The 11,218-nt window shown below is 41.7% G+C and overlaps 1 long non-coding RNA gene across 1 annotated transcript; it reads left to right on the plus strand.

Moving 5' to 3' along the window:
• The first annotated feature begins 8,645 nt into the window (after nucleotides 1-8,645).
• LOC118598299 lies at nucleotides 8,646-10,145 on the plus strand. The gene is made up of 2 exons (XR_004947430.1): nucleotides 8,646-9,815; nucleotides 9,904-10,145. It is a non-coding gene; the product is annotated as an uncharacterized LOC118598299 (long non-coding RNA).
• Nucleotides 10,146-11,218: the final 1,073 nt, after the last annotated feature.

The raw sequence follows: 11,218 nt of genomic DNA on the forward strand, positions 1-11,218 counted from the left end.
AAAAACTCATGAAGTTGAGTAGCAACACTTTTTTCTATAATTTTACTTAAAACGGTACGTTGGATACAGGTCTGTAGTTATCCAGAGTATTAGGATCTAAACTGCTCTTCTTCAGAAGGGGCCTCACCACCGCCGTTTTACAGGCAGAGGGGAAGACACCCGTCTGAAGAGAGCAGTTCACTATGTTTAAAAGACTCAAAGAATCCATAAAATGTTTTAAAAAGTGAAGTGGGAATGGGATCTAAAAGGCAGGTTTTGGTGTTTACTTGGGATAAAACTCGACCAAGCATTTCCGCATCAACCAGGACAAAACTCCCCAGTGTTTCTTCTGGTAAAACCAATGCTGGTGATCTGTTAAAGCCAGAGTATTGCACAGATAAAATGTTAGATAAAATAGCATTGATTTTATCAATGAAGTGGTCTGTGAAGTCCTCACATGCAGCATTAGATGACGGCATGGAGGACTTATTCAAATCTTTATTTATTAAAATATCTATTGTTTTAAAAAGAAATTTGGGACTGATTTTATTTTCTTAAATTATGTATGAAAAGTATAGTGTTCTGGCCTTTTTAACTGAGTTATTGTAAATTTTGAGTTGTTCTTTAAAAATTGTTTTATGAATCATTAGTTTTGTCTTCCTGTATCTCCACTCCACTCCACTCTTCTGCACTTCTGTTTCAAACGCTTAATGTCGTCAGTCTTCCAGGGTGTTTTAATAGTGGTTCTTAATGTTTTTGTCTTGAATGGAGCCACTGCATCGATGGAAGACTGAAGTCTGGTATTAAAATCATCAACAATAAAACCACATGATGCCAAGGGCGGAGGGGGTAATCGGGAGAGTCGGGAGGATTCCCGGTGGGCCGCTTCATTCATGGGCCGGTCAGTCGCGTCATGGAAAAACTATTCACGTTAGATTATGAATGAATCTTTGTGTTCGTCCGTCCCTTTAACAGACGACACCGTCAGTTTTGGAGCTACAATTTAACATAAACACCCCTTTAAATTCTGACAGTTGGTTGAGTCCACCAGAGCACGCTTTACCATCATGTCTGGGCCGGACCATTGACGTGAATAATGTTCTATTTAGACGGTCTATGGGCCAGACAGAGAAGCAGCCGCGGGCCAGACGGATGATTAGTCAGTAAAGAAATGTGTAGGAAGCAATAGTGGTTATGGGAACGAGCGGTATGGGCCGCTAAATGCCTAAAACATAGTGGCGCGGGTTTAGTCACTTTCTCCGCTGCTCCTCCGCAGTAGGGAGGGGCGGGGCTCCACGCGCGTGCTCTCCACCTGCTCCACAAGTGAGAACACGCGGGAGGTAGAGCGGTCGTGAACGAAAGGGTCTGAGCTGTGTCTGTATTTTTTGTAAAGTAGACGCAGACAGCGATCTGTTTTAATGTAACATAACATGGATTGTGAGGGCGGTAACAGCAGTAACCTGAACACACCAGTCGTGCGCAGCGTCTGACCATCCAAATGAGACGTCTAACGGCGTTATTGATCCAACAGGTGTGTATGGCAGTGGTACACACGCGGAGCATGTGATTAAAGTGTTGATTATGACAGGAAATTTTAATAAAAGGAGGGAGAATTGAATACCAAATGGCATCACTTTAAAAAACAATGACCATATATATTAACAGGCTGAAAGGTCATAGGTTGCCTCAATGTGTTATTGTTGTTTCCTCAACAATAACACATTGTCTAACATAAAATGTAAAATTAAAGTGAATTTGAACAAATGTGAATTTTTTATTTCCACATTTATTGCTCTTTGAAGTGAGACCATTTGATTTACTCTTCATTTTGGTTCTTAACTAGAGCTTTGTTTATTAGCCTATTTGTTAATTACCTTAAAATGTATGTAATTATGGTAAAGACATGTTAGTATTTTTGATAATGTTATTTTAATGTTGGAAAGGGCGTAAAATTGACATATTGTGTTTTAAATTATTCTTAAAAAAGGATTTAGAAGAAAATAAAAAGATACATTTGTGTTTTAAAATTGCTATATCATAAATTACCAAGGTAACATTGATTATTGCAACGTTTACCATATTGCAATACTGTTGGTACCGTGAGCCATGTATCATGAATCATATTGTATCGTATCGTGACTCTGAGATTCTCAGCCCTAATACTGACACAATCTAACGTTTTCACAGATGGATACCTAGATATTGGGCTGACATAGAAATTCTCATTGAGCTTTTATTTTCCCAAGTTTCATGTCAGAACCGTCTTCTTTCTGAAGTTCATTAAAAACAGGCTGGAGTATGCTTAGTCAGGACCACTTGGAGACATTTATGCTCATATCAACAGAAACATAAAATTTCATGTCCATTGACTGTGACAAAGTAATAATTAATGTTGCAGAAACTAGTTCACTTCTTATGTTGTGACTTATGCTGTAGATTCTGGAGTTATTATGGTGATGTTTTTTCAAATGTTCAAAAAATGTTCAATTTTTCCTTCACATTTTCATACACACACACACACACACATTCTAAATGCTTGCCTAATTTTTCCATGTGGCGAAAAATGAAAAATGGGCCAGGCTTGACCATTAAACTCCTGGGCTGAAAAGTTGTCCCACTCCGCCCGTGCATGATGCAGATGAAGTTTGAGCAGGAGTTTGGTTAAAATTATTAATAAAACTTGCAGCCACTTCAGGGTTTATATACCGTTTCCTCACAGTTCTCACTGAGGCTTCCTGCTGGATTTCACTGGTGACATTAAAAAACACACAGCAGTGATCTGATATTGGTAAATCAACAACAGAGGACACCCCGGCAGACAGGCCGTAGGTGATGACGAGGTCGAGGGTGTGTCCTCTGTTGTGAGTGACCTGTGTGACATGTTGTTTAAAATCCATGCTGCTAAGAAGATTTAAAAACTCACGATCATAGACATCCTCATTTTTATAAACATGTAAATGAAAATCACCAGTTATTAAAATCCTATTGAACCTAAAGTGAAGAGATGATAAAAATTCAGAAAATTCTTCAATAAAACAGGTTTGGTGGTCTATACACTGTGACAGCTAAAACAGGTGGGGCACCAAAGAGAAAAGCATGATGCTCAAACGAAGAATATTTATTGAATACAATATTTTCAGACATTATTGTTTCGTGAGCTATCGATGCTGTGCCACCACCTTTCTTACCTCCCCTGATTGAAAATAAAAAGTTAAAATTAGGTGGAGAAGCCTCAGTGAGAATAGCTGGAGCATCAGTGCCAAGCCAGGTTTCAGTTAAAAACAGACAAGTTAAATCATGGTCTAAAATCAGATCATTGATGATAAAAGACTTGTTTAAAAGTGATCTGACATTAAAAACAGCCATTTTCATTGTTGTGGGTAAAATCTGATGTGAGCATGAGATGGGTTTAGTGACTGTTGTTGTGTGAATTGGACGGAGACATCTGACATGCGAGGCACTTGGGAAAGAATTGAAGTTGGAATATCTATTTGTGATATGAACTGGTATGTGATGCTGAGTGGCAGAGAATGATGGATCAGGGGTGTGGGTGTCCTGGTTTGACCGTCAGCTTGGAATGGTTTGGAAAGAACGGAGGGTGAGATTAATGTTAAAGCTAAGAAGATGGGAACCATTATTGTTGGGGTGTAAACCGTCTGCTTTGAAGAGATATGGTCTATTGTAGAATGTTGTGAAGTTATCAATGTATGGGATGCTCATGGAGTGACAATATGATTTTAGCCAAATGTGAAGCTGACAGATGCGTGAGAACATAACGTCTCCGTAACGGGGTGCAGGAAGTGGTCCAGATATGATACAGTTTATGTTTAAATCTTGGATGTTGTGAATGAGGTTAATAAAGTCCACTTTAAGAGTCTCAGATTGGTGCAGCTTAAGGTTGTTGGTGCCGGCATGTATAATAAATATCTCAGCAGAGGGGTATTTAACAGTGAGTTGATGGGGAGAGTTATTAATGTTATTGATGACTGCTCCTGAGAGTGTTTGGCACCTGGCAACACAGACATGCCGGATCTAATGTTGTGTGTTGATCCAATAAACAGTCCATTAACTTGGAATATCTTTATTTATTCAGCACATTCTGCTCGTCTCCCTCGCTCGTCTTCTATCTCCTCTCATTCTATCTTGCGATACTTCACTTAACTATACTACATCTTCCTCCTTTGTTTAGAACAAAACTTTCTTTTTTCAATAAACTTCATATTACAAACAAATCCAATTTCCAAACAAAAATATACAGTAGCTTTTTCTTTTTTTTAATATGAATCACTCTTTACCCATTATTCAAAATGTGAAAACAGAAACATGTAACATTAACTTTTTTCTTATTCAAGTCTCTCTGTATCTAACGGGCTTTCTGTTAATCTGTCCCTTCCTGGTAGTGATGACATCCGATGTCCTGTGGGGTCTCCACTGATGGAGTCGGTTCAGCAATAGACACGTCCTCAGTCTCATGCTGGTTTTCTTCGTTGTTGTTTGATGAAAGGTTCGGCATGTCAAAGTCAACCATCACTGGCATTTTTCTCAGATGTTTGACATTCCTGAACAGTCTTGATCCATCCTCTGCATTGACCATCTCAAAGGAGTTGTCTCAAGAGTTTCTCAGCAGCACATAGCGATTATCTCTGAATGCTGAATCCAGCTTTCCATTTTCCATGCTTGCTATGTAAACTATGTCACCAACTTTGAAATCGTGATCCTTTGCTCTGCTGGTCTGGTCAGTATGTGTCTTCATCTTGTTTTTGTATTCTTAATGATGATTTCTGACATCTGTATCTTTCTCTTTTTCTTTTAGAAGTTGACTTTTCATATTTAGACATTTAGTGTGAATGTCTCTTCCAAACATTAACATGGCTGGTTAAAATGTCTGAGATGACTACTGCCTCCGGAAATGAAGTGAGTAATCTATCACTGTCATAATTTACTGGTTCTGGATAGGACCTAATAGGTCCAAACCAATCTTAGTCCATGGTCTTGGTGGTAGTTCTAATGGTTGTAAGGGTTGATCTTCCAGAAGTGGTTGGTTGAGGTCACGAGCGGAACAGTTTCTGATCAGTCTTTCTACACCCAAGTCCATGTTCGGCCAGTAAAATTTAATCTGTAGATACTGTTTAGTATGAACCACCCCTTGGTGAGTCTCATGTCCAATCCTCAGTGCTTGTTTCACCATCACTGTGGGCAGCACTATCCTGTTTCCTCTCAGAATGAGTCCATCATATGTACTCAACTCTCTTACACATCTGCTGTACGGCTGCAGGTCCTCTTAAACTGGGTTTGGCCATACTCCTGTCTCAAGAAGTTTGTTTAATCGTTTCGGCGTTTCATCCTCTTCAGTTTTCTGCTTTATGTCTTGTATGCTCATAGCTTGAACTTCATATATTGTCAATGACAATACTCTGTCCACATAAGTTTCCACATACTCAATGTTTTCTGTCTCGAATAAAGGAAGTCTCAAAAGTATGTCTGCAACATTTGACACTTCTGCGATATATTCTCTCTTGTAGTCATATGGTAGTAATCTCAGTCCAAGTCTCTGTGTTCTCGGAGGTGTCAGCGTAGTTTTGTCTGGGTTAAACATGGAAATGAGAGGTTTGTGGTCAGTTTGCAAAATAAACTTGCCTCCCCACAAATACGTTCTAAAATGTTCTACAGCCCAAACACAACCTAAAGCCTCACGTTCAATCTGAGAATACCGATGTTCAGTTGGGGTCAAGGAACGACTTGCATATGCTACTGGCTTCTTCTGCCCATCTAACTGGGTCTGTAGCAAAACTGCACCTAGTCCTACTGGACTTGCATCACTAACGACTATGGTCAGAGCATCTAGTTTAAAGTAGGCCAGGCATGGCTCACTCACCAACGCTTCCTTCATAGCTTGAAATGAGCTATCTGCTTCACTTGTCCATATACACACTTGTCCTTTCCTTGTCAGCTTCTGCAATGGTCCTGATAAGTTTGCATAGTTTGGTATGAACTTCATCATAAAACCACAGGTTCCTAGGAATGAGCGTAGTAATTTTGAGCACGTAGTCTAAACTTGTGTCTTGTGTCTTGTGTCTTTCTAGGACAACATTTCTCCTTGATGTGAAATACGCGTTGAGCGCAGCGACAGTCTGTGCATGTGTACCTTTGTTTCCAGGCAGATTAGCGAAAATCCTCTGAGTCGGTGCTCCAATACAATGCAACAGCGTGGCTCTTATCACCGAATCTTGTGCTCGAATAGTTCCACTGGCAACTTCGAAAAAATTATAAGTCCATCCACAGATTATATTCCGTGAATAAATCCGATGCGCTGAGGTTCAGCGGTACCGGCGGGGCTAGCTGAGCATAGCTGGGTCCTAGCGCAGTTTGTGGGGTTCCTTGGTGTTGCACATCCGAAGACATTTTCTTTTCCTTCCTTTGGTCTTTTCGGGAGCAGGGACGTAAAATCCTAGATGTCCTTCTTTGCCATGAGGTTCACTTCCAACTCAATCCTCGTCGCCATTATAATGTTGTGTGTTGATCCAATAAACAGTCCATTAACTTAGAATATCTTCATTTATTAAACACACGTCCAGTTCAACACATCCTGCTTGTCTCCCTCGCTCGTCTTCTCTCTCCTCTCATTCTGTCTCGCGATACTTAACTAGACTACACCGGAGTTTCCCACGATGAGCTGCTGCACAGGTCCGGGTTTCCCCGCTCTCTCTGGGTGATGAGCAGCAGCCTCCGCAGGCTCAGGTGGAGAGATGAGAGCTCCAGAGAGATGTTTCCCTGCGGGCAGCGATCCAATATGCCACTTTTGGCATAGGATCCGCAGACGCTGGTGAGCCGGAGAGTGCGGCGCGCGATCCCCTGGACAGCTCGCCCGAGCGTCGGGCCACGGCCTCGCGGAACAGACGGCTGTGGCGTTTCCCTCTCGCGGAGAGAGTCCCATCACATTTTGATCCGAATATGACAAGAGCACAGTACAGTGAGAGGTGACCGTGTCCAAAAAAGTTCAAGATTGAGGGGGTATTGTTCAAAGTGCTCCTGTATTGCTTCATTCGGGAGATACGAACACAGAGTGATCTGATCGTGAGTGAGAGCAAAAGCCACGTCAGCAAGGTGAGCAGCAGATGTATTTTTTCTTTTTTTCTCCGTTTATCTAAAGCGTGCCGTCTGAAATGGGTTTGCTGGGTATATTCCTTATCCTTGAGATTTTGTCTCCATAGTACTGTATTGCATTTTCGCTGTGACGAAAATTTGGTTATAAATGTGGTCAATTGTAAATGACAAAGCCTCGGATGAACAGTTTGGGGCGCAGCCTGCACAGAGCCCAACCAACTGTGGGGCGCCATGCTGAAAGAGCCTTGGGTTGGCCTTGCGTTGATAATTGCACACACTTTAAAAACTGAATAAAGTAAATTTCTGCAATAATCTTTGTTGTAGTAGAACAATGAGCTCATCATTAGTCAGTACAGAAAGTTTGGAGACTCTAACTTTAATAACTTCAGAGCTATTAGGCATTTTAGACCAAATATGATCGAAAATCATGTAAAAAAATTATTTTAAAAAAAGAATAAAGTAAATTTCTGCCATAATCTTTGTTGTAGTAGAACAATGAGCTCATCATTAGTCAGTATAGAAAGTTTGGTGACTCCAACTTTAATATCTTCAGAGCTATTAAATATTTTAGACCAAATATCATCCATATTGTCATACAAAAAATATAAAAAAATAAAAAAAGTAAATTTCTGCAATAATTTTTGTTGTAGTAGAACAATGAGCTTATTGTTAATCAGTAGGGCTGTCAGATTTGTCACGTTAAAAACGCATTAATCTGACATGTGCTTGACGCCGACAATTTTTTTTTGACGCATTAATCGCAGATTTTTCTCATACGTGCCTTTCCATACCGCGCTCGCTGGCGTCCCGCCCTTTAACTCACCGGCTGCTCTCACTAGATCACCGGCGGGTCTCCAACCTCCGAGCTGCGAGCTAAAACCGACCGGCGCTAGGACTTGGAGAGCTCCTGCACCCTAACCCGGCTCGCGTCCAGTACCACGTCTGCTGGTACCGGCTCGCGTCCGGCGCCGCGTCCCGAGAGCTGCAGACCCCCGACGTTCCGAACAGCAAGCGCACCGGGGGACGTTTTAAATGTTCTGGAGGTTTAAGCGTGATCCAGCCCCAGTATAGCGGTCTGTCTGCCGGCATATTCATGGCGTGAGCTCCGCTGGACACGTCGCTGCATTGAGCTGCAGCCAGAGAACGCGGCGGCAGTAACAGACTGTCAAACTATCCACAGAGTATCCCGCTTTTCTCAGTCTTTAATGTTTTAAAAAACAAAAGTTCATTGGAAATGATAAATCTCTATTTCATTTATTACTGTAGTTCAGCAGAGGAGGAAAAGATTTGGTCCTGACAAAAAATGAACATGAAAGTGTTATGGAAATTTTATTTTTGATGTTTTTTATTTTATTTTACCGAACGTTGATTGAAGTTTTGAATTTAAAATGCCCTTCACTTGCACTTGGGCTTTTGTTAGGCATTTTATGTTACAGCCTTTTATTGTTAAGAAAGTTTATCTCAATACAATGTTACAAAATAAAGTATTTCTGATGAAAACTATTAATTTTGTCATTCTTGTTTTCATAATTAATGTAGAACTGCTAAATTCCACGTACTACACATTTTTTTCCTTAAAAAAAGGCCACATGTAAATTTGCGATTAATCACGAGTTAACTCTGGACAATGCGATTAATCGCGATTAAAAAATTTAATCGCCTGACAGCTCTATTAATCAGTATAGAAAGTTTGGCGACTCTAACATTAATATCTTCAGAGCTATTAAGCATTTTAGACCAAATATGATCCATATTTTCATACAAAAAAAATCAAAAAAATTTAAAAATGTAAATTTCTGCAATAATCTTTGATGTAGCTGACCCTTAAACTCATCATTAGTCAGTGCAGAAAGTTTGGTGACTCTAACTTTAATATTCCTACAGCTATTGAGCATATTTTTCATGCTTCATATCTATTAAAATGGTTAAAATCAAAATCTTTATTGTAGCACAAATATGGTGACGAATCTCAATCACTAGTTCACACAAAAGTCGATATTTATTTGTTTCTGAGAGGTTATTGACTTTTACAGAATGGCCTTTTCTGGAAGCTTCACTTTGTAGACGGTCCCTTAGCAGCCGTCTCGCTTCCGTCTCGCCATCTGCAGCCCGAAGAGAACACTTTTTATTAAACGGGTAAAAAAACAATCTTTTTTCTTTAGAAATAGTTGTGTAGTTGACTCTCTGTGTTGAGACGATTGAGATACTTGCTGTCATATTTGAACGTTTTTCTGAAGAGCTATTGAGCCCAGAAGTGCGAATCTGTGAATATCTTTCTAACTTCACCGAACTATTTTTGAATTATTGACGGTTTGAAAAAAACGCCAATTTTCTGTTTTACTATTGCTGGATTCAATCGCTTCCTGTTTACGCTGCGCGTTGCCATGGAAACTGTCTGATTGTGGAGTGAGATTTGTTGAAAAGTTTGTTGCTGGCGCCTGCCTGTCTGGATCCCGTTTCCTGTCCCCAAACGATGCGGAGTTTGCAGCGCCCTGTCGACCCACGGACTCCGTACTGTGGCATGGATGCGACGCTTCGACTCTCGCCACAGGGTCCCGCGTTCCTGCGCGCTTGTCATGGTGCCTCTGTCAGTCTCCTCCCCCTCTCCACTCTCCTCTCCTCTCCACCCGGCTGCTGATTAACCCCAGCTGCGACCACTCACCTCATCACCTCGCCTGCCTTTTTAAGGAGCACCAGGATCATCATTCTTCGCCAGTCCTTTGCCCCTGATGGTGCATAGTTGGTCACCTCGTCTATGTCACAGTCTTGCCACGCTTTTGACGAGACTCTGTCTAATCCCTTTTTCGTACTCACCCTCAGGAATCTGTTACCACGAGTGGTCGCTGCTGTCTGCCTCTGCCGGATCCCCAGTTGGATCTTCTCTCCACGGTCACACCACGAGCCTCTGCCTTTGCTCCACGGTCCTGCTCCTAAGACGGCTATGTCCCTCTCCGAGGAACCAAACGGTGACGCCTCCAGCCTCGACCTCCTGCTTGGAGCCCACTTCTTGCCCTGTTCAAGTTACTACCTCCTCGCATCACTATTAAATCCTTTATCTACCACGCTCGCCTCCTGCTGTGTTCTTCCGGGTTCCAGCGTCTGGGTCGCTACGTGTTCTGTAGTCATGACAGCGCTTCTCAATGTCGGACCATCCTGGCATCCCGCCTTTCACACCATTGCCCTCGGCTCCCCGGGCAAACAGCTGTAAGGTAGGAGTAACGCTTGTACTTGTCGCTGGTGTGTCAGCCACTCCCGGTGCGCTGTGGTTTGGGCCTGGGCACGGGCGTATATTGTCTCTGCATTTTCGGTATGCTGAAGCAAAACGGTTGCACCGCTCTCACCACACGTCACTTCCGCTAAAGCATTTTCCGGTCTTCAGACCGTAACAACAATAATAACCTCGAAGGATGTTAATATAGCACTTAAAATGTTTATCATAGTAAAAACATTCCCTTATTGTTGAAAAAGCGAAAGGAAAAAGACACGTTAAGGATCAGGACCTTACCATCTTGCAGTGATCACAAACAGACTACAAATGTTTTCTTCTTCTGTTGTTTTACATGGCGGCAGTTTACTCCCTAAGCTAAGAGGATACAGCTCCACTTCAAGACACTTTATTTTCTCCAGTAATCCAAACACGTTATTAACGGTAACTCTGTGGCTTTTTTTAACTGTAATTCAGTCAGGAGAAGCTCTAGGTTGTTGAGAAAAACATAAATTCTTGTGATCAAGGAGTTTTACTGTTTGGAAATGACTCTGAGGTATAGTGGGGGAAGAGCGGAAGTGACGTGTGGTTCATGCATGCGGAGTGAGCGGTGCAACCGTTTGGCTTCCGCATACCGAAAATGCAGCGACATATATCTCCAGATAGCAACAAACATTGCGATGATGATGCGGTGTTGAGTGAAGATTTTGCCACAGCTGTTGTTTTAGTCCGTTTGGTGATCTTGGTGTAAAGTGACAGAAAGACGAAAGTAACAGCCAGTGCGTGCATTTCAAAGCCGATGCTTGTCTTCGCCAAACCGCTGTCCAGTTGTTGGCGGTTTGTTATATGGTGATGAATTGTGTTATTTTGTAAGTTAAACATCTGACAATTATTACCAGCCGAATGATGTGAAGCATCAAGAACAAGCTT

Source organism: Oryzias melastigma, unplaced genomic scaffold (genome assembly GCF_002922805.2).
Source record: "Oryzias melastigma strain HK-1 unplaced genomic scaffold, ASM292280v2 sc00305, whole genome shotgun sequence".
Lineage (NCBI taxonomy): Eukaryota > Metazoa > Chordata > Actinopteri > Beloniformes > Adrianichthyidae > Oryzias > Oryzias melastigma.